This window comes from Monodelphis domestica, chromosome 7 (genome assembly GCF_027887165.1).
Source record: "Monodelphis domestica isolate mMonDom1 chromosome 7, mMonDom1.pri, whole genome shotgun sequence".
Taxonomy (NCBI): domain Eukaryota; kingdom Metazoa; phylum Chordata; class Mammalia; order Didelphimorphia; family Didelphidae; genus Monodelphis; species Monodelphis domestica.
In genome coordinates, this window is record NC_077233.1 from 135504575 (window position 1) to 135528307 (window position 23733).

A 23733-nucleotide genomic window follows, 5' to 3' on the forward strand; every position below is an offset into this window, starting at 1 on the left:
AACCCCCTTGGGCTTTGACCTAGAAACTGAATGGGGTAAAAGGTGTGCTTGGGGGGCGGGGGGGGAAGAAGGGAAGGGAAGAACGGTCTCTAGGACCCAGCAGGCTGCTGGCGCACCCGAGAGGTGGAGACAGGCGGCAAGCAAGCAGGCAGGCTGGCGGGCGGGCGGGCAGGCTGGGAGGGTGGGAGGCGGCGGCAGAGAGGCCAGGCGCGGAGGGTGCCTAGGCGTACCACTAGAAGGGAGAATCTGTACCCCTGGGCGGTGAAAGGGAAGGGCTGCGGGGCTCGCTCAGTGACCTGTGCTTCCCCAGAGCTCGGGGCAGGTGTGCAGTGGGGCGGGGCGGGCCGGGGCCAGGCTGGGGCCGAGGTTGCCCCTCCTGGGGCCAGGCGATGCTGGGATGGAACTGAGCCGTCGGGGCCAACCGGGGAGGCTCGGGCAGCGGGGCTACCCCGTTGGGGAGCCCCGCTCGGCAGAGGGGAAGCCGAAGGGGCACCCAGCCCCTGATCTCCTCGTTCTCCTCCTACTGGTGGCGCGCATTTAAGGAGCCTCCTCTGCTCCCAGCTCCCAGAGACCTGCGCCCGGACCCTTCAACCCCTCCGGGGCCGGGGCACAGAGCTAGTCCCAGCGCGCCCCCTCCCCAGTCAGAAGCCGGCACAAATGGCCGAGGCGCCCTGAGATCCCGCCTCCCAGCCCCGGACCCGGACGCCGGACCCCGGACCTCAGCCGGCTGACGGGCTGGCAAACGGGCCGGGGCTGAGGGCTTGGCGCCCGGGACCATTCCACCGTTCCGTGCCTCTTCCTGCAGTTTCTGTCCAGGTAAGTCGCGCCCGCTCCCCGACTCCGAGCTGCCTGGACCCCCCCCCATTTCCCAGGCCCTTGTGTTCCCCCACTCCCCCGGGGAAACGGGGGGAAGGAAGGGCAACCACTGTGCCCTCTCCCGGGGGATGCACCTGCCCATAGAGCACTCTGGGCGGGGAGTGGGGAGGAGCCCCCCTTCCTGGGGCTCTGGGGTGAGCAGCCCGCAGGTGAACTAGATGGGGTGAGGGGGAAGTGGAGGGGGTTGTCTGGGCTTGCCCCAGCCTTTGTCACCCTCCCCTCTTTCTCCCTGTCCCTGTCCCTCTCCCCTTCCTCTTCCTTGCATCACCAGGCAGCCTGGACTCGGTTGAAGGACGTCTCTTTGTGTCTCAGCTCAACCGAGCAGCCGCCGCCCCCTCCTCCCCTCTGGCTCCCCTTATCCTTGCTCGGCCCAGGTTCCTGCCCGCTCCCTCTTTCTTCTCCTCGGGAGGGTGCATACTGAGGGTTGAAAGAAGGGATGATGGGGGGTGGGGTGGGGGTGGGGAGGTGGAATTCTCCCCCTCCTTTGGTGGCGCTTAGGATCCTGCAGAAAGGAGGGGGGAAAGAGGAGGAGCTTCTTCTCGATACCCCCCTTGTGGCCAACCCCCTGGTCTTCTCTGAGCTCCGGCTGTGCTGACCCGGGTTTGGGGTGTGAGGGGCAGAAGGGGGAAAAAAGGGTCACCAAAAGCATCGATCCCCCAACCAGATCCACCTTACAAAAGGAGATGTAGGAAGGTGGGTTGTGTAGTAAAAAAAAAGCACCTTCCTGGGAATCAGGATCCCGGGCTTCCAATTCAGGTCTGGTCACATGCACTTTACCTCAGTTTCCTCACCCGTGAAATGGATATAATAATGGGATCACATGCTTGAACTGAGGACCTCAAAAGAGTTGTTGTGAGAAGCTAATGAGATGAAGTGCTCTAAGGTATTGTTCTTAGACAAGAAACTGCCTCTCTAGTTTTATGAACCCCAGTCTTCCTGGCTTTGGTTCGATGGGACAAACTGGGCTGCTGGTGGAGCTGCCCTTTTGGACAATTCAGTTTCATGGGTGCTGCCCTTTGAGAAGGACAGATAGACTCCCGGCAATCCATGCCCTCATTAGATCTGCAAGAACAATGGAACATCTAGCCTGTTAGCTCTGTGAGTGTATTGTGAAGCTTTGTTTAGGAAATTCTAAGAGAACCTTTCCTAGGATCTCCACTTCCCACTCCCCAGTCCAACCATCCAATCCCAAAGACCTCTGCTTTTCTATGGTGTTTACTTTCCTAGAAAGGCGGATCCAACAAGATATAAAAGGTATAGTGATTCCTTCTCTTGCAGAGATAAAAGAAAGAAATTATCTGAATGCCCTAAGCTATTTCTGTTCTAGGTACCAGACTCTTACCCCAAGTATGTGGGGAGTTTGGGGTTTGTTGTTTTTTGTTTTGTTTTGTTTTGGAAGGGAAGGAAAGGCTCAGATTCTTCCTAAGCCTCTCTGGGTTCCATTTATGTTCTCTCCAAGCTAGGGTTCAGATGGTCTCTTTCCATCATCCATCCTTCTTTCCTCCCTGATTGAGAGAGGGAGAGATGATGATGATGCAAAGCTGGATAAGAAGGGTCCTGAGAACCCAGGATCCCAGGAAAGAGTTTCCCACTTAAATAGAAATAAACATCCAGTGTATCTTTCCTGAATCCCAACCCCTTCTGTTTGCTATGAAAACTAAGAGGGAAACAGGGAGGGAATAGGCTTTTCTACTTTATTTGCCTGGTGACCTCATTGTTCATCTCATCCTTGTTATAGGGATATGGATGGGTATGGTTGCCCCTGAAATCAGAGACTCCTGAGAGAATAATGTTTCCAGAATGGCACTAGGAATTCTAGATTAAGGGCTAGAAGGGTCCTTAAAGTTCATCTAGTCCAACCTTCTCACTTTATAGATGAAACTCAGAGATGAGAAGTCATTTGTCCAAGGTCACCCAGATAATTGGTAGCAAAGCTGGAATCTGAACCAATTCCTAATTCAGCCTTCTGTCCATCACTGCATCAAGCTGCTTCCCATGTCATTGATGAGACCTCACTTTGTATTGCTATCTATACCTCCACAATTATTCTCTCGTTTGATCCTTATAACCCAGGGAAATATCACTGGCTCCACTTTACAGATTAAGAAATTGAGGCCCAGGGAGATGACACCTTGTACATGGTAGACATCCAAATTGTATTCATTGATTACATTGCTTCACATAGAGTTTGGGCTAGAAATTAAGTGTCCTGACTTCTATTGTACAGTATTGTTTATTATCTCAGACAAAAAACTTCCCCTCTTTGGACCTCAGTTTCCCTACATTAATTCATTTCAGCTCTTAACATTCTGTGTTCTTTAAAGTACCTTCCAAAGCTATGATTCTTGCCTAGAATTGATCAGTGGCCTAGTATATTTTTCCAAGGGTGCTGTCTTTGCCAGCTTGAAGAAATAATTGAACCTCTTTCCCAGAAGTCTTAGGAAGTAGGAATGGAGTGTGGAAGAACTATAAAGAGAAGGTGTGTGAATACACTCAAACCTTTTCTCATAGGGACCTTTTGACAGGTAGCATCCTCTCCTGATCCAAAGACTATCACTATTTCAGCTTCAGCTGATACCAGATCTCTATTTATTTTGTGACATTGGTCAACTAAGGCCCTTTGGACTTGCAACTTTACATTTGTGAACCTGGGACAATAACACTGATCATCTAGGAGGAGGATGAAGAAGAGATCTTGTGAAGAAGTTCTACAAATCCCCCAGTGTTAGCATTTCTTCCCTCTGGCTATCCTGCTCTGGAAGCCCTTGAATTCCCTGGGTGTGTCTCTGTGTATAAGTGAATATGGCCCCTGAGTTTTGTGTGTGTGTGTTCATAGGCACTCTAGTCTTCCAATGACTGGTATCTCTGGACCTGGATAAGCTAAATTCATCAGAAGACAAGTTAAGAGGGAAGAACCCTGAAACACTCTTTCATAGAGCAGAAGAAATAAGACAGTCTCAGTTCAAAGTACTTCAGTGACTCCCCATTGTCTACAGAAAAAAGGTATAAACTCTTTAGCCTGGCAGTCAAAGGTTTTTATAATCTGATGCCATATTTCCTTGCCTCCCAGTACATTTGACCTCATGCTCCAGCCAAAACCTGCTCTTTGTATCCTGACTACACTTTGCCCTCACCTGACTTCTCCTGGTTAAAGATTTTCCTCTCTGAATCATTTCTCTTCAGAGATCCAATTCAAATTCCACCTCTTCCATGAAGCATTCCCTGAATACTCTAGTTCAAAGTGAGCTCTCTCTTCTCTGACTTCTTATAGTACTTGTCAGCTACACTCATTTGATTCATATATTAATTTGTGTTCAGAATTTTTCCTGTATGCACATCTTAACTCTCCATCAAAAGAGCATAAGCTACTTGAGGCCAGAGCCTTGATAATTGAATCCCCCACTCAAAAAATGTTTTAACATAAATTTCTGAATATTGTAGATTCTCAATAAATACTTAAACGTGACAAAATTTTATAATTGAATAAGACCTTAGAGATCATCTAGTCTAACTCTTTCACTGCAATAATCTTTTAAAGCTGCTATATATATGGCATTTTAAGGTTTACAAAGTGTTTTCACATATTCTCCGATCCCCACACCAATCTGGGTAGAAGAAGATCATGGCTAATTAGCAAGAAAGTGGCAGCTGGAACCCAGGTGTCCTGTCTCCTAGCCCTGGGGTCATTCCCACAATCATTAGTTTGATTAGGTGACTTGATGAAGGAAGGCGGGAAGGAAGTGTGTGTATGTCATGTACATGTGAGAGAGCTGTGTGTTTTGAGAAAAATGGATGTGAATATGTGCTCATCCACTCCCCCCCCCCATTAGCAATTATTACTAAAATAGAATTATCTCTAGATTTTTTTTTAGGCTCCTAAGGGGCCCAGTGTTAGCCTGGATTTCTCCAAACCCCAGCTAGTCAGTAATACAGGTAAATTTTCAACCTTTGTTAACTTTTTCAGGTACTGTTTCTTACACTGGATACACCTATTGGAATAAGAAGTTAAAGGCAGTGCCATAGGTCAGCAGTGAGGAGACCAAGGTTCTTGGCTACTGGCCCTGGGAAAATCACTTCCTGTACTCATCAATTTCTTCATTTGTAAGATGAAGGAGTTGGACTAGATGACCTTTAAGAAACCTTCCAGTTCTGATATTCTGTGTAAGATGATAATGGACAGACAAACAGAATGCTGAGTCTTCCTGTATCCCTGGCATACAGTCTAATCCAACAGGCACTGCTGAATGGCCCGAGTACATGGCATGTGCTAGATCCTCAGGAAACAAAGACAGAATAAAATAGTCCCTGCCCCTAAGGAGCTTATTTTTTCCTGAGGGAAAACAACGTGTAAACATAAGTTATACCTGATCATTGGAGAAGAGAGAGAGCACAATTGCCAGAACCATCAGGAAAGGCTTCCCATAGGAAGCACTACACAAGCTAAACCTAGAGGGAAGCCAGGGAACCGAGACATGGAGTGTGGAGGCCGGTTTGGCTAAAATGTAGAGGGTATGAAGTGGCTCAATTTACAGAAAGCCTGAAATGGTGGCCTGGAGCCAGACCGTAAAGAGCCAAGCTGAGGATTTTGTATTTTATTCTAAAAGACAGTCAAAAGCCATCGAAGGTCCTTGAACAAGGAACAAAATGGTCAGATTTGTGCTTATAGGTAGATGCTTCTGTCGGATGCAGAGAGTATTAGAGAGGGGGAGAGGCTGGAAGTGGGGAATCCAGTTAGTAAGCTGATGGCAATCAGCAATCCAAGCGAGAGGAGAGGCAAGTCTAAACTGGGATAGTGGCTGTGTGAATGGAGAGACAAGAAGAGAGAAAAGATAATTAATCAATTAAATAAAATTTTAAAAAAGAAGAAGAGATATAAGAAAGGTGGAGGCAGAAGCCAAGACATGGCAGTTGATTGGATCAGGATGAAGGGAAGTTAAAGGAGAGAGAAGAGTCAAGGATGACCCCAAAGTTGCTAACCTGTATGACTAGCTGTAGTGCGCTCAGTAGAAACAAACAAGTTACAAGGAGGGATAGCAATAGGAGGAAATATGAGTTTCACTTTGGATATCCAGTTGGAGATGTCCTAAAAAGATGTTAGAAATATGGATCTGGAATTTCAGAAGGGAAACTAAGGCTGAATATATAGATATGGAAGTCATATACATAGATGTCATAGAAGGAGCTAGGTGGCATAGTAGATACAGCACTGGGCCTCAGTTTCTTCATCTGTTAAAAAAGGGAATAATAAAATCAACTACTTCTCAAGACTTTTGTGAGGATATAATGAAACACTATACAAAAAGGCCTTTGTAAACCTTAAAGCACTATATAAATGTCAGCTATTATTAGAAGAGGGTCTTGAGGGGGAGGAGGACTAGTAGCTAGGTGGCTTAGAGGATTGAGAGTCAGTTCCAGGGAGGGGAGGTCCTGGGTTCAAATCTAGATTCAGATCCTAGCTGTGGGACCTTGGGCAAGTCATTTAACCCTCATGGCCTAGCCCTTACCACATTTCTGCTTTGAAACCAATATACAGTATTGATTCTAAGATAGAAGGTAAGGTTTGTTCGGGAGTTTTTTTCCCCCAAAGAAGAAGAGGGACTAGAAAGGAGTATTGCTCCTGGCAGGACTTGGATGATGATGCAGCAAAGGAGGCTGAAAAGGAGTAGAGAAATAGGAGTAACAGAATTAAGAGAGAACAGTGACTCAAAAACCAAGGGGTATCCAAGAAGAAGACTTGATCATCACATCACTCTCAAATCCTAGAGAGTCAGGAGAAGAGACTTAGAAAAGCTAAAATAGAAAAGCTTCTAGGGAGTACTGTGGATAGAGCACCAGACCTAGAGTCAGGAAGAGACAGGATTCAAATCTGGCCTCAGACACTTCCTATCTGTGTGACCCTAGGCAAGTCATTTAACCCCAACTGCCTAGCTCTTGCCCCTCTTCTGTCTTAGAATTGGTCCTAAGTCCAAAGGTAAGGGTCTAAACAAAAAAAGGGGAGTGATCAATATGGATTGGCACTGAGAATCCATTGAATGTAAATAACATATTTTTTAAATGTCAATAAATGATTATCAACCTTCTGCTGTGTCCTAGTACAGACATAACAGAGCTTAGATAAAACTTGATCTGCAGCCCCTAGGGACAGCTAGGTAGCACAGAAGATAGAGCATTGGGCCTGAAGTCAGGAGGAAAACCCAAGTTCAAATCTGGTCTCAGATACTACCTCACAGTGCAACCCTGGGCAAGTCACTTAACACAGTTTCCTCATTTGTAAAATGAGCTGGAGAAGGAAAATGAAAAACAATTCCAGCACCTTTGCCAAGAAAACTCCAAAAAAAAGGGTCAAGAAGACAGATCACTTCCTGGATCCCAGACTATGAAAGGGCTTTGATATATACATAGATAGCCATAACTATGAAATAATTTTCTTATAAAATTCATGCCTTCATTCTTAAAGTTCCAGTGCAGATGAGGTAGCAATGTAGGCAACTTGCCCATATTCACACAGCTACTCAGTGTCAGGGCAGGATACATAATAACTGAATAAGAGAAGGGCAAGAAAGTGGTATTTGAAGACATCATGAATGAAGCAGGATCCTTTCTGGCTCAGCAGGTAAATCTCAGAAAGCTTCAGAGACAAGGTGGTATTTTAACCAGGACTTGAAAGATGAAAAGAAATTTCAGAGGCAGAGATGGGCCAGCAGGAGCATTCCAGGAATAGAGAATCTTGCCAGCAAAGTCTCAGGGTCAGAAAGCTACACAGGATGATGGTAAATAGTCCACCAGAGCTGAAGCCTCGGGTTTATGGTGGCAAATTGTGTGAAAGATGGCCAGAGAAGTAGGTTGGAGCCAGATGAAAGAGGGCTTTTATCATTCACCGGCAATAGCAGATAGTCAGAGGGTTTGGGCAGAGGGATGATGTGATCAGAGTCAGAGAGAAGGAAGAAAAGTTGTCAGTGGTATGTAGGAGGAACCAGAGGTGGAGGAACCTCTTAGAAGGTTTTGATATCTAGATGAGTGGTAAGAAAAGGTACACCAAGGGTTGAATCGGTGAATCTGGTTCCTCAAGGTTTAATATCTTCCTGAGGTAAAAGGAAAACACATACTAAAGAGAAGACTAAAGTTGAAATCAGGAAATGAGCAGCTACCCAGAGGTTCCAGCATCCCTCTTCAGCCATAGCCATCTCACTTATGTAGCCTCTTTCTGGAAGAGACTAAAGAGCTGCTGATTTCTTGCCATTAATCATAAAGAAGGGGGCCATTTGGGATATTTAAGTTTCAGGGGGAGGAATGAGCCTAAGGATAGAAAAAAAAGCTAGGTTTAATAAATGTTTATTGATTTGAACTGAGTGTTCTTAGTCATCTTTGTGCTTTTTATATAGGAACAGTACATGAAAGTGTGGAGGTGGATCTGTGATTCTATCAATGGAGGGAAACTCTTGGTGTGAGGATTCCCTTCACCAGTGCAGCTTGTGACCAGTCTATGATTTTGTAGTTGTACTAAAGCTTCCTAAAAACTTGCAGTTAAAAGGGACCTCAGTCATTAAATCTTAGGATGTTGCTTCAGGCACATGAGGTTAAATGATTTGCCTAGGATCATCCCACTAGTAAGTCAAAGACAGAATTTGAATCTTGGGCTTCTGGACTCTAGATGCACTATTCTTTCTACAATGCCAGGGTTGTTTATTTGCCTTGTACCTTATACTTTCTAAGCACTTTCCATAAAGGTAGTTTTCTCCCCATTTGACAGATTTGATAACAGATGCACAAACAAGTTGTGATTTGCTCATGGTCACCATGTAGTGAAAAGCCAAGACCCCAAATAAAGACCCCTAGCCCAGTAATCCAACAAAGAAGGGAAGATCAACACTCAATCTCCAAGTCTTTGACACACTAGCTACTAAATCTGTGAAATAAGGTCAAGCAAGAATCCAGCTAAGAGGCACAGTGGATAAAGCACTGGGCCTCAAGTCAGGAAGATTTGAGTTCAAATCTAGATTCAGTCACTTATTGTGTGACTGGGCAAATCACTTGACCCTGTTTGCCTTGGTTTCTTTCTCTATAAAATGAGCTGGAGAAGGAAATGTCAAACCTCTCCAGTATCTTTGCCAAGAAAACCCCAGATAGGATCACAAAGAGTCAGACATTACTGAAACAACTGAACAACAAAAAATGTAGAAAAGGAAACAATTGCTACTGGATCCCAGAGACCACTCAGAAAAATCTTTCTTCCTTCCAACCTTAGAGGTCAATGTTGAAGTACTTAAGTCTTCCTATAGTGTGCCAGGTATTGTGGATACCAAGATGAAAAATGAAATAGCTAAGTGAAGGGTGGATCAGAAAGGAGAGAAGCTGGAAAATAGGGACCAATGAGAAAGCTAAATCACTTTTCCAGACCAGAGATAATGAGAGTCTGGCATAATACAGATAATAGGGTGTCAGCAGAGCAAGTGAAGAGGAAAGGATGATTTCTTAAGATCATGGAGGTACAATCAAGAAACTGAGGCAGTTGAACAAATTTGGATAATATGGAACAGAGAATTATCAAAGAGGTTACAAGTCTGCATGACAACAATGACTGATATGGAAATATATTTTGCATGATCATACATGTAAAAAACCTAGATCAAATTACCATCTGGGAGTGGGGAGAGAAGGGAGGGAGATAATTTGGATCTTATAATTCTGGAAAACATGTCAAAAATTGTTATTACATGCAACTTGGAAAATAAAATCTCTTTTTTAAATCAAAAAATGTAAACATCTGGGTGACAGGAAATTGATGATGATATGAATAGAAATTAGGAAGTTAGAAGAAGGAGATTTGTGTTGAAAGATAACAAATTCAGGTATGAAATGATAAGTGTGAGGTGCTGATAGGACACTCAGGTGAAGGTAGTATACAGAAGGCAACAGGAAATATAGACCAGGTACTTGAGGGAAGAGATTGAGGCTGGATATATGGATTTGGCATATAGCTGCCAAATGGATATTTGTAAAACATAGGTCTAACTGTGTCATGCCCCATCATTTCAAGAAGTTTCAGTGATTTCCTATTGTCATTGAACTAAAATACAAACAGATTTAAAGATCTCCATAATCTGAATCCAATTTATCCTTCTAGAATGATTTCCCATTACTATCCTAATATATTTTGTGTTCCAGCCCAAATGACTTATTTCCTACTTGATGCTCCATCTTCCCCATACCCATGCATATCTCCCTCCATACATCTGCCCCTTGGGTTCCCCAGCTTCTTTCAAGGCCCACCTCTGACCTTTCCTCATTCCTTAAGTGGTTGGTTCCATCCCCCATTTCTCACCAAAATTACTTTGCATATGAAAAAGATGTATTTATCAGAGTATGTGTATGTGTTGTTCCCTCTTTAATACAGTGTTAATTTCTTGAAAGCAGGAACTATTTCATCTTCACCTAGTACACAGCAGGTGCTCAGCAAATGTTTGTTGACTGGCTGAAAGTCAATTATATGGAGATAATGATTGATCAAAGTCATGTGAATGAGTGAGATTGCCCATTGAGAGGGTATAAATAAAGGAAAGAAGATGTTTAAAGACAGAGGATTGGGGAACATGTATACTTAAACCTCTAACATAGGCTCATAGGATTTAGAGCTGGAAGGAACAACAGATCATTTTATCCAACCAACTCATAGATCAAGAAAGATTATATAAGTTACTGGTAAATAGCAGAGTCAAAATTTGAACTCGGGTGGTCTGACTTCAAATTTAGTGCTCTTTATACTATGACAAATCAAAGACAGATCAGCAAAGAAGACAAAGAAGGAGCAGTCAGATAGGTAGGAGAACCACAGAGAGAATGCCATGGAAGCCAAGGAAGGAGATAACATTGAGAAAGAAAGAATTGGTCAGTTTTACAGATCTGCAAGAAAGATGTTGAAGACTGAGAATAGTCCACTGGACTTGGCAGATGTCTTAGTGACATTGAAAAAAAAATTTGTGAAGTGAGGGAGTCAAAACCTAGCATGAAAAGATGGAAGAATGAATTAGTCAAGGGTGAGGAAATCATGGCAGTGAGTATAGATAATCTTTCTATAATTCGAGCAATAAGAAGAGGAAGACAGAGATGGGTTGCAGGGTTTAGAAGAGTTTTGTGGGTTTTATAGGTATGTGTTTTTAAGTGAGGAGAAACCTATGCATATTTCTAGATTGGGGGTGGGGTAGGGTGAGGGTAACGGAGAATCAGTACAGACTAAGGAAAGACCTAAGATAGTGGGGAAGTCAGCTGGAATGAGACCCTACAGGCCACAGAAGGGGATCAGATTAAGAGCATAAATGAAGGAGTCAGCTGTGGCAAGGAGAGTCAACCTGAGCTCTGAGTAAAAAGTAGATGAAGAGAATAGGGTAAAGAAAGATAGAGGTCTTGAGGTGTGGAGGAAGAGGGCTGGAGAAGCTTATAAGGAATTGGCTCAGTCTCAGTGAAGGAGGCAAGGTCATTTACTAAGAGAGAAGGGGTGGAGGCAGAGTTTGCTGTTCACAAAAAAGGGAAAGATTTAGAATAGCTGCTTAGGAGGCATGATAGGACTCAGAAATTAAAAGGGGTTTTCTGTTTAGTGACTTCTGCCCATAGTGCTGGGTGACTCAAGAATCAGAGCAGAGGAGATCTAGAGTTAGGCTTTGGGGGTGGGGGTGTCATTGAAAAGTCAAAGGCACAGAGGGGATTTGAGGACAAGGAGCCACTCTCTACCTTGTTGGAATGGCATTTCAGGAGGGGCTGCCAGGTAGCACAACAGATTGAGAGCCAGGCTTAGAGTTGGGAGGACTCAGGTTCAAATCAGGTCCTGAGACCTGAGATAGCTGTGTGATCCAAGGCTCATTTAAGAGGTTAAGTCACTTAACCCCCAATGCCTAGCCCTTGCCCATCTTCTAGACAGAAAGCAAGGGTTTAAAAAAAAGAAATAGAAATGGCATTCAAGATTGTGAATGAAGAGAAATCAGGTCAGAACAGGGATGATGAACTGAGAGAACAAGGAAAGACTGAAGGACTGAAGGTCATAATGAGAGTAAAGAACAGGCTCAGGATCTAGGAGAGAGGTGGAAAGATAAGCAATTGTAATCAGAGAGGAATCTGAAAATCCCCACACACATGCTGAAGTCCAATATAGTTTACCTACTCCTATAGGTAAACACAGAATTGAAGATTATGAAAAGTAAGGAACTAATCATTTGAGAGGCCAGGGTGTGGGTGTAGTGGATAGTGTTAGACTTACCATCAGCCTAAACCTGGTTTCAAGTCTTGCCTCTGGTTATTTTTTTAGATAGATTTATATTCATATTTTTATTTTCGCATCACCTAGATTCTTCAATATCTTTCTCAGAGACCCATCCTTTATAACAAAGCTTTAGTCCCTCTCCCCCGCCCCAAGGAAAAAAAAAGAGGAAGAGGGGAAAAAAAACAGCAAAACCAATCCACACAATCATTAGATGCAAAACTGCCTCTTATTCTTCCAAGCTGTGTGACTGGGGGCAATTTGCCTAACTTATCGGACTGCTTCCTCATCTGTAAAACAGGGTTAATGATTCTGGCAGTATCTACCACGTGGTTCTTGGGCGACTCAAATGAGGTAATGTCTGCAAAGCAATTGAAAGCCCCAAACTCTGTAGAAATGCCAGTTATTATTACTTGTGTAACTATTAGAAGGATAAACCTATATGAATATCGAAGTCACTGAAGATGATGACAGTGATTAAGGAAAAGAAGAGCCCTGGGAGCCAAGAACTGAAGTCATTGAAGAAAGTGGGAAAGTGGTCATAGCAAACTTGCCCCATTTGGAACCTGGGTCTAGTTATGACTGTCCCTAAAGCCCTCTATACAGTGAGGGCAGGTTGGTGAGGAGACTCAGGGTGTGCCTAGTCTTTCCTTCATCCTCAGCAGCCTGCTCCCTCTTAGTCACCTGTAGCTGTTTTAGGTGCTTCTGAGAATGATAGCCTGATGTGAAAGAAAGAGCTTCATCCATAATAATGATCACACACACTTGTCTGGGGAAGAGAGAATGGAATCACAGCATTTAGATCTGGATAGACCTTAGAAGTTCTCTAGACTAACACCTTCATTCATTCAATAAGCAATTTTAAAATTGTTATTTATTCCTTTTATTTTTACATCACCTAAAATTCCCCCTATGTCCCTCCTCCTCTTCCTCCTTTTCCCCCAAGAAAAATATCTTTTAGAACTAAGAACTTTTTTTTAAAAGGAAGGAGGAAAAAAACAAGCAAAATAGATCAATAGATTGAAAAAATATCTTCTCTTTTCCTTTCTTTGGGGCCATATGTGTGCTTTCTAAGTTTGCAACATTCATTGGTTTCATTGTTCTTTCCATTTGCATTTCAAGGAGCATTTATTAAGTGCCAAAACATTTAGTACTTTCCACAAAAACATTCTACAAATGAAGAAACTAAGTCCCTGAGAGAGGAGGCAATTTGCCACACAGTAAGGCCACCCAGTAAATAAATAACAAGAACCAGGACGTAAACCCAAGTCTTGGGACTCCAAATCTCATGCTCTATATGATGTAGCCTACAAAGCACTTTCACATTCCTTATTGAATTCAATCTTCACAATAGTCTCGAGGGAATAGGTGCTGCAAGGATACTGGTCCCCATTTTATAGGTAAGGTAACTGAGGTTCAAAGAAATTAAATTATTTGCCTGGTTGCTTGGGCATTTGTCTGGTAAGTAATAGAGTTAGGGTTCACAATGGCGCCTTCTGGCTTCAAATCCAGTACTCTTTTCCCCACACTATATTGTAGTTGGTGCTAACTTACTCTCTATAGGTTGCAGTATAAGAAGAGACAGACTGATTAAAGAGGTATCCTTATATGTTTTCAATACTGGGAATTAGGAAACCTGAATTGAATTTCCAGCCCTGCCACTTAACTAGTTGGGTAATGAGAGGCAAGGGATTTTCCTTCACTGAACCCCGGTTTTCTCTTCATAAAAGGAAAGCCTTGAACAAGATGCTCTCCAAGGTCCCTTACAATCTTAAAATTCAGTGATGCTGCCCTTAGAGCCTGAGCCAGAAGTCAGGCCTGTTCCCCTTTCCCTTATTACCCCACTTTGGGGTTAGATTTGGATCCCCTCTTTCTCCTAATAAATTCATTAACAGCAGTGCTCACTTAATAACCTGCTTTATGAGGCAAGGCCCGGACTTCAGTGTTATTAATTGGCTTTTGATTTCTGCTTCTGGGTTATTAAGCCTCTGGCCAATGCTGAGAGTTGAAGGGCAGGCAGACCCTAGGGGAAATTTTTCCAAAACTGCTCCTCCCCTGCTCCATTTTGTTGGGTACAGGCTGGGATCCAGGGGATTAGGTGAACACTCCTTCCTTTCTTCATGCCCTCTGGAACTCACCAGACATAGCCTCCCTGCACTGATTTAATCAATATAATCTTTTGTGATTTACAAAATATTTTCCTTATAATAACCCCTGAAGTTGGTAATGTAAAGAGAAAAATGCATCCATTATTGGATGAAGAAACTGATTCTCAGGGAGGTGAGGTCACTTGTTCAGTTTCCAGTAGTAGAGCTGGGTTCAAACCCATGTTCTCCAACTCAGATCCTTGTCCTCTTTCCATAATTCTATGAAGCTTTTCTGCCAAAGGCTAGACAAAGCAACTGCAAATCAGAGGAAGGAGCATGCTACTGGGGGGCTGAAGACCTGGGTGAGTTCTCTCTGAAGTCAGAGCATCTCAAATCCCTAAAAGAGATTTATCAAGTCATATGGCCCAAACCTCTGCCCTGTTCATGTGTTCCCTCTATGATGTCCTCAACAAGCAGTTGTATAGCCTCTGTTTGAAGACAGAAACTGACAACCAGAAGGACCATTGCTGGGGAGTCCTCATGTCTAGAAAGACATCTGGAATAGTCTTTCTGGGGTCATTCCAGTGATCTAGATCTAGAGTCCATCTCCATTGAATGAGATGTGGATGTGTAGAAATCAAGAATAGGAATAGTCAATTGGTTAATTATATTGCAATGGAATTGAACTGTCTTCTTCAACCAGTATGTTGAAGAAGGGGAGAGCAGTTTGAAGAAAAAAAAACTGGAATGGATGGGAGGTAAAATTCCCAAATGATAGATTCGGAGTGAATTTTGTTAGGGACCAAATACCTGACAGTGACTATTTGAGTAAAAGATTGGTGGGAAGATCTGGGGATCTGAGTGGACCAAAAGAACAAGCTTCTTTGCAAAGAGTATCAGGTCTCCTTGAATCTGGGATGTGGTGAAAGAAATATGATGTGAACAGTAGTCCTATGCTAGGCTTTTCTGTAGCTATGGGAGGAGTGTGAATGGAGAATGCTATGAATAATAATAATAATAACAACTTTCAGTTTCTATAGTCCTCAAGGGTTTACAAAACTCACTCAACAATCTTATGAGATGTTTAGTTGTTTTTCAATTATGTGAACCCATTAGGGATTTTTTTTTTTTGGCAAATATGTTGGAGTTGCCATTTCCTTCTCCAGATCAGGAAACTGAGGCAAATAAGATTAAGTGTCAGAGTCCAGATTGGAACTCAAGAAGAGGAATCTTCCTAATTCCAGGCCTGGGGCTCTATCCACTTTGCCACCTAACTGCCCTATATGAGATAGGTAGTGCAACTAGTATTTTCCACATTTTCAAAGACAATTGGATACCAGAGAGATTGAGTTCAGGGCCAGGATTTGAACACAAGTCTTCTAGGTCCAAACCCAGTGCTCTTTCCACTATACCACTCTGTAGGTCAGAGACAGTTTATGAAGAATTTGAACTATATTGGCTAGATGTGCTAGGCAACTGGGAACCATTGAAGATGATCAGCTCTGTACATTAAAAAGATAAATGTGACAGCTTGTGCAGGACGGAGCAGAGGGAGAACAGACTAGAGGTTGGAAGACCAATTAGGAATATGTTATGATAATCTAGGGCTTATCTATGATGGATACTGGGAATGAAGCAGAGAAGATGGATGAGAACATTTTTATTATATATTTCAATTCAAACCCCAGGACAAATCCAAACCCTGGAGGACTCCTGAGGGAAGGGAAAGCTGGACTGGGTTCTACCCACAATAGCTAATACCGACGTGGGGTCACTACTTCTGACTTAGGCTAGGACCCAGGAAAGTTTCTAGTTCAGCTGTAGAGAGTGACAAATCTTTGGTTCCTCCAGACTTCTGGATTAATGGGGATCCTCTTAGGTCACTGTAAATCTGAGGTGAGGACTCATGTTCAGAGGTCCTTTGGGGTCTCCCCTCCCACCAATACTGAGCTTGTGGCTATACCACCCTCTAGACCAAAAGAAGGGTTGTTCTCTGGACAGGCTATTAGACTTTGCCCTCTGTCTTATAGTGAAGCTCTACCCCAGGCAGGGGAATAACCCTATGTTTCTGAGGCTGAACACTGCAAACCTGAGACAATCCAGTAATTTCCAGGTTGGACAAAAGTTTGGCACAAGGACACAAGATGCATTTGATTGGAAAACTAGAAATCTGGCTATGACATGCAAGTGAAAGGCAAATTAATATATGACAACCATATGTATAGATCACATTCCCAAGGCCATTAGATGTCAAGGCTGCCTGGAAAATAGTAGGAGATTAATAAATGTTTACTGATTGACCTGTGTGCCTGAGACTCTTTCCCTATCATGTATTTACCAATCAGTCACCACTGAGATTCTGAAAATGGAAAGCCTTGATTAACACCATGCTTTTCCTACTTAGATGCACTTTTCCTTGCTTGGTCCTACTAGATCTGCATCAAAGGCAAAGTCTGGAATCTGCCTCTAGTGAAGACAAGAGCTCTCTTAGTAACTAGGGGAAAACACAGGGAGCAGGTGTTTTTCTTTTCCTTTTGTATTATCCCCCACAACTTCTTAAATGATGCCCAGCACACAGGAAGCACACAACCATGATGTCATTGTGGGAGAGAATGGGCTATGTACAGTGACTGAGTCACCCCCCAAACAGGCAGTAGGACATCCCTGGGAACAGATGGCAGTGGTCAATTCCCATGACAGACAATAAAGTGTGCATGACAATGCTCTCTCTCTCTCTCTCTCTCTCTCTCTCTCTCTCTCTCTCTCTCTCTCTCTATCTCTCTCTCTCTCTCTTTTCTCTCTCTCTCTCTCTCTCTCTCTCTCTCTCTCTCTCTCTCTCTCTCTCTCACCTTCTCTCCCCCCTCCTTCCCTCCCTCCCTCCCCTTTCTCTCTCTTACTCTCTCTCACACACACTCACACACTTAAAAACTCAGTATCACTTTAAATAACACATGCTAGAAAACATGGGCATGGTCAGGCCCCTAGGGGATATGGGTCTATTTTGGATTTCTCTCCCAGGAAGTGGCAACAGTAGAGCGCTGACAGGAAATCAGTTATTTTTATAACCACCAGGTGGCCCTGGTATAAAGGGATGGGGGTGGGGACAGGGGTGTCAATGAAATGAAGGGTTGGGAAGTCAGTGGTTTCCCCCAGATCCTAGGATCAGAGATGTAGAACTTAAAAGTCCAACTCCCCTCCTTTTACATGGCCCCTTTTATGATTTTCTTGGCACATAAACTGTAATGGTTTGCCATTTCCTTCTCTAGCTCACTTTCCAGTTGAAGAAACTGAGGCAAACAGGATGAAATTACTTGCCTAGGGTCATACAGCTAGTAAATGTCCAATACTGGATTTGAATTCAAATCTTCTTGACTCCAACACCTGGCACTCTATCTATTGTATCACCTAGCTGCCTGATCTCCGATATCAGTGAGTTGCTACTTTATTTTGGCCTCACCACTTCCTGACTATCTGCACATTATACAGTTGTGTATACATGTTCCCCTCTTGGCTCCCTTTTATTTGCTATCTTCTTCCTTTCAGAATTAAGCTTATTGAGGGCAGGAACTGTCTTATTGCTTGCATTTGCCTTCTCAGTGCTTAGCATGGTACCTAGCACATTGTAAGTACATAATAAATGCTCCATCTATCTATCTAGTAGGCACTTGATAAACATTTGGTGAACAAATGATTTATAGAGGATACTAGAATGAGAACAGCTCATTATGTCAAGTAAGGCAATAAACCTTTCATCCCTTTGACACCTCTTTCTTCAGACCCAAGTATTATTTCCATTTCACAGATGAAGGAACCTAGGCTTAGAAAAGGGAAAGAACTTACCAGTCATATAGTAAGGAGATAATAGAGCCAGGATTTAATTTCCACTATATCATGATACTTTCCTGAGCCTTGATGTTAAGCTTATTTTAAGACCCTGCCTTTGGCCCTAGGAATTTTTTTTAAAACCCTTACCCTCTATCCCAGTAATAATTGTAAGACAGAAGGGTAAAGGACTAAGCAAATGGGGTCAAATAACTTGCCCAGTGTCATACAACTAGGAAGTACCTGAGGCTAGATTTGAACCCAAGTCCTTCTGACTCCAGACCTGGCACTCTATCCTCTGTCCACCTAGCTGCTTCTCATTCTAAGAATCTTTCAACTTCCTCTCCTTATTAAATGTCCCTGATCCCTAAATCCCCATTCCAGGTCCAGTGTTTCCTGGGTCTTCCTGGTCCCTGAGCCTGCTTGGCTTCCTGAATTCTAAGATCTGTTATACCTGTCTTCTTTCCTTCCTCTCATGCATCTCTTGGTGCACATGTCTTTCTCATTCCAGGCCTCAGGAGTGTATCTTCTGGAATTTTATCTATGAGGGAAAAAGAATACACCATGAGAAGGGCATTAGGAGTGGCAATATGAGGAACCTACCTCATCCCAGCCTAAGAGACCCTACACTTCCCTGGCTGGTGTGGACTTAAATTCTCCCCAGGCTTTGTCTGGTTATCCTGATTTCCCAGGGGCCTGAGCACTACCCCAGCCCCCCTACAGGCCCCAGGAGAACATGGCTTATTCCCTTCAGATCACATCCAAATCAAATCCAAACCAGCCATCTGAGCTCTATGATGTGAGCTCATTGGTCCATTCTTCCAAGCCCTGGCTCATTCTCAGCCAATCAGGAAACCAGGAGGATAGCCTGGGAGGATTGTGGCATTCCAGTCTGAGTAATCACTCATAATAACACTCAGATTTAAGTAGGACTTTAAGGTTTACAAAGATCTTTCCTTATCCAGTGATGGAAGTAATTCAATTCACCAAATGTTTATTAAAAGCCTACTACAAACAAAGCACTCTTCATGGTAATAGACCATTATGCTGATAGTTAAAATAAAAGCTGTGGATGGATTCCACCTTCCTGTGCCCCCCCCTCCTTCCTAAATAAATAAGTAAATGAATAAATAAATAAAGGCAGTGGGGGGAAGGTCCAAAGTGCTTTGGGGTGCAATATAGAAGGGGAAAAAGGCCAGCTAGTCCAAAACCTGGCATTTCTCCTCAATATAAAGGAAGCTCTTTGAGGGCAAGGCCAGTTTCATTTTCCCTCCTGTGTTCCAGCACCAAGGACAGTGCCTGGAAAATAGGAAATGCCTAATAGATGGCTTGTTGAATTTAATTGATCATCTTATTGTAAAAGTTAAAATTAAATCTCAATAATAAAAAATATTATATTTTAAGAGATTTATTAATGATCATTAGAAATCAAGGAATAAAGAAGATACAAAAATAAAGACCACCTGCCCATGGCTGATCAGCCAGTTTAAACACCTACCTTACCAAGCTCTGGACCAGAAGTAAAGAGGGGTAGGGGAGACCCTTCAGGTCCTTGCCTAGTATCCCCTGTCTACAGGAAGTACTTAATGACAGAAAATCAGTGGGCTCCTGGGAAATGTAGTTCTTTTTTTAGGGTAACAGATTTTCAATTATACATTATTTTTGCCATTGAGGAAACAAGTTGGTTGATGAAAGTGACAGAACTGGGAGTTGAACCAATGGCTTCCAACCCTCAATCCAGCACTCTTTATATTGTCCCATGATTCGAGAAAGAAGAAAATACTAACCAGTGTGGAGGGGTGACCTAAGCTGACCCTTAAAGGGAGAAAGAATTCTGAATAGTGAAAATGAGAAGAAAGAGCATTCTAATAGTGACTGAGGACCCATGAGGAGATTGGAGATGCCATATTGAGTTCTGGGAATAGCCAAAATCCAATTTACCTAGAAAATAGGGCAAATATTATTCCTATCTTACACAGAACACAGGCCCAAAAAAGTCAGCTAGTTCACCAGTGGTCACAGTAGCAGAATTAAGATTTAAACCCAGGAAACATGGGGAGTGGTACCTTAGGGAGTGGAAAAAATACTCACTGAATTTGGAATCTCCAGGTTCAGTTCCTTACTTACTATCTGTGTGACCTTAAACAAGTCCCTTCATTTCTCTGGGCCTCTTTCCTCATTTATGAAATGGGGAAACAATCTCCATCCAATCAGATATCAGCCATCAGTCCCTGGCAGTGAAGGAAACGGAAGGAGACTTCCTCAGTGCTGAGCCCCTGATATAAGCCTCTCCCCTCCATGTACATATAGTCTCCCTCCAATGCCCTCTGGGCCTTCACTGAGGAGCCCAGCCTTTGCAAAGTCAGTTACTGGGTCACCAGGTCCATACTAAATGTGGGTTGTCCATTCAGCCCTATTCCAGGTTCTGGAAGATGGGCACAGGGAACCATAAGAAGAGGGGGGAAGAATCAGCCTAGCCCCTGCCCTCAGGAGCTCAAACTCTAGGTGGGGAGGGAAGATTGACACATGAGAAGTTAAACAACATGCAGCAGTCTGTTATTGAGTGCCAAGATGAGTGGGGACAGACAGTGAGTGCTGTAGGAATTCAGAGAAGGGAACAACCAGTGTGGGCTGAAGAGTAGGATCAGAGGATTTAGAACTGGGAGGACCTCAGAAATCATCTAGTCCACCCCCTTCTTTTTTCAGATGACAAAACTGAGACCCAGAGAAAGGAAGTGAGCTGCCCAAGGTCACATAGGTAGCAAGTGTTAGACCTGGCACTTACACCTGAGATCCACTGATTCTAAGCCATAGAAGGTTTCATGGTGGGGGTAGGCTGTGGTCAGGCATTGGGGCAGGAGCAAGCACATTCCACGCTAGGAAATAAGAAAATCCAAATCCAAGACCCTGGGTTTTAAAAGGGGGGAGGGGAAGAGAGATTGAGGCTCTTCTGTTATTCCCTTCCCTCCCAGCTGCCCTGAGGGTAAGACTGGGAAAGATTTCTCTGCAAGGCCCTACTTTTTCATCTCATCCAAACCTGGACTCCCCGGGATACTCCTTCCTCAGATCTGGGCCCAGGAGAGGCATTCCAAAGTATGTTCCTTGAAAGCCAATGTGGCATAAACTGGAAAAGCTTAGGATTCAGGACTCCTGGGTTCTAGTCCCAGTTCCATCACTGATTTATTGTGTGACCCTGGAAAACTCACTTGGCTTTCCTGAACCTGAACCTCAGTTTGTACTGAATGACAATAAGGACCCTTCCATTCTAAGGACCATTGCAGTTCTAACATTCTATTCTAAAATTACTTCCAGTTTTTGACATTCTTTGATTGTACAGTCAGTGACTTGTCTTCCATTTGTCTCTCGGAAGACATCCCCCCTCCATCCACTGCATCCTTTTGTGTCCCTCACCCAGTGCTCCAAGATCCTCAGGGCAAGATATAACGCTGACTGGCATCTTCCCTCTAGACCCCAGACCATCAAGACAGGAAGTGCCAAGGATAGGGGAAGTATCAGGGGAGCCAATTCCCAGGCTCTGGGAGTGACAGCTGCAGGGAGACATAGTCACCGGCTATAAATACCCTGAGGATGTGCTGTGCAGGAAGGGGGGTGGACTGTTCACAGCCTCAGGGAGGGTGGAACAAGGTGAAGGTCTGGGACCACAGGAGGAGTGGAGGAGTTCAGAGTGGCTCATCAAGGAGGAGCTGGGGGCTCTGCCCCCCGACTGAAGTTACTGGGAGAGAAGGGGAGAGGGATGGAGATGCGTGCGTGATTGGGGAGGGTGGTAGAGAGAGAAGCAGAACTCCAGGCTAGCCCCAGTGCATATTAATGGGCTGTTATAGAAACTGGAAGCCCAGTTCTTGTCCCAGCTGTATCCCTGGGTGACCTTGGTCAAAGGCACTTCTCCTTTTGGGGCCTCAGTTTCTTCTGTAAAATGCAGAGGTTGGACTCCATGATCTCTAAGGCCTCTTCCAGCTCTAACATTCCGTTATTCAGTAAATCTGAAATTGGTTTTCCTATTGCCCTTGTAAGCCCAGGGCTGTGTGCAAGGCTGTCTGCAGCAGGGAATTTAGATCTTCAGATATCACTAACAAGGAAGCCCAAGGATGGTCTTTTTTGCCAGGCTACCATCCAGCAGCCTGGCCCACAAGACTAGCTAGAAAGAGAAATGTTCAAAGTCTTAAATAGTTGCCCTTGTCCTAGGTCTAATCCTGTGGTCTATGGGGGCCACCTAATTGTCTTGGCCCTTGTCTTGGCCCACAATGGGATACTGGGAAATATTCAGCAAATGGAAGGGGAGAAGATCAGGCCACCTATCTGGATGGTCACAGTGAGTTAGAGTGTAAAAAGACTTAGGAGATCTGAATTCGAATTCCAACTTTTGGACCTGACTTTTATCATGGGCATATTTTTAATGCTCCTAAGCCTCCATTCCCTCATCTCTGTGTGTGATTCTTTTTCCATCCCCCAAACATTATTTGCAACAGAAATATCTTTGGTGCAATCTTTGGATGGCAAATCAGAATGTGAGAGGCAGTGTAAAGAAAACAGGGTGTATGTTCAGATCCTAGCTTGGGCACTTAAAAGTTATGTGATATCACTCAACCTTACTGTGCCTCAGTTTCCTTCTCTTTAAAATGAAGTGGTTGGACTAGAGGACCTCAGAGGTCCCTTCCAGATCTAACATTCTATGTATGATTCTGGTAAGAATACTCACAATGCTTATCAAGGCTGTCAAGAAAACAGCTCTTGGTAAACCTTAAGGCACCACAGAGATGAATTACTATTGTCATCATGTTCCTTCCTCTACTAAACTCCAGCTCTGGCACACAACAAACATTTCTAAACATGTGTACATATCCGTTTATAAATACATATGTACATATTACATCTGCACATGCATGTGTATATACATGCATCATTGTTGTTTAGGCATTTTCCAGTTGTATACAATTCTTTGAAACCCCATTTGGGGTCTTCTTGGCAAAGATATTGGAGTGGTTTGTTATTTCCTTCTCCTGCTCATTTTACAGATGAGGAAACGGAGGCAAATAGAATTAAGTGACTTGCCCAGTTTTACATAGCTAGTTAATGTCTGAGCTCACATTTGAATTCAGATCTTTTTAACTTTAGACCTAGCACTCTATCCACTGTGCCACCTAGCCACCCCCCATACACACACACACACATTTTTAAAAGCCCTTACCTTCTGTCTTAGAATCAATTCTAAGGCAGAAAAGTGAAAAATGGTAAGGGTTCTGCAATTGGGGTTAAGTTACTTTCCCAAGGTCGCATAACTAATAAGTGTCTGAGGCTAGATTTGAACCTCCCATTTCCAAGTCTGGCTCTCTATCCACTGAGCCTCCAAGATGCCCCTATATATATCTTTTGCTGGAGGTCTTTACCTATCCTATCAGCTGCTAAAGCTTTCCCCTCTTAAGTTACCTTCCATCCACTTTAAATGTATCTTTCATATATACCTATTTAAAGATAAATTATTCCCCTATTAGACTGAAAGCTCCTTGAGGGCAGAGCTGTTTTTGCTTTTTCTAGGTCACTTAAATGCTTGTTGATTGCCACCATTCCTGACCAGTCCTACTGTGGGATTGAAAGGTACCTATTACCGCCATTGCTTTCTTGCCATTGGCCACTTGGGATTTGTTTTCTCATTTAGAAAATAAGAAAGTTGGACTAGATTAT

The 23733-nt window shown here is 43.6% G+C and overlaps 1 protein-coding gene across 3 annotated transcripts in view; it reads left to right on the forward strand.

The window, feature by feature from the left end:
* The window catches only part of SBK1 (SH3 domain binding kinase 1), a 123972-nt gene that overhangs the window by 66681 nt on the left and 33558 nt on the right, over positions 1–23733 (forward strand). Inside the window, exons 1-2 of one of the 3 annotated variants that reach the window (XM_016424205.2) lie at positions 163–816; positions 3713–3879. The exons of 1 other annotated variant lie outside the window; for it this stretch is intronic. The gene's annotated coding sequence lies outside the window, so the exon portion shown is untranslated. Of the gene's footprint in view, positions 1–136; positions 817–3712; positions 3880–23733 lie in introns of those variants that run through there. One more of the 3 variants, XM_001364688.3, reaches the window with a different exon arrangement.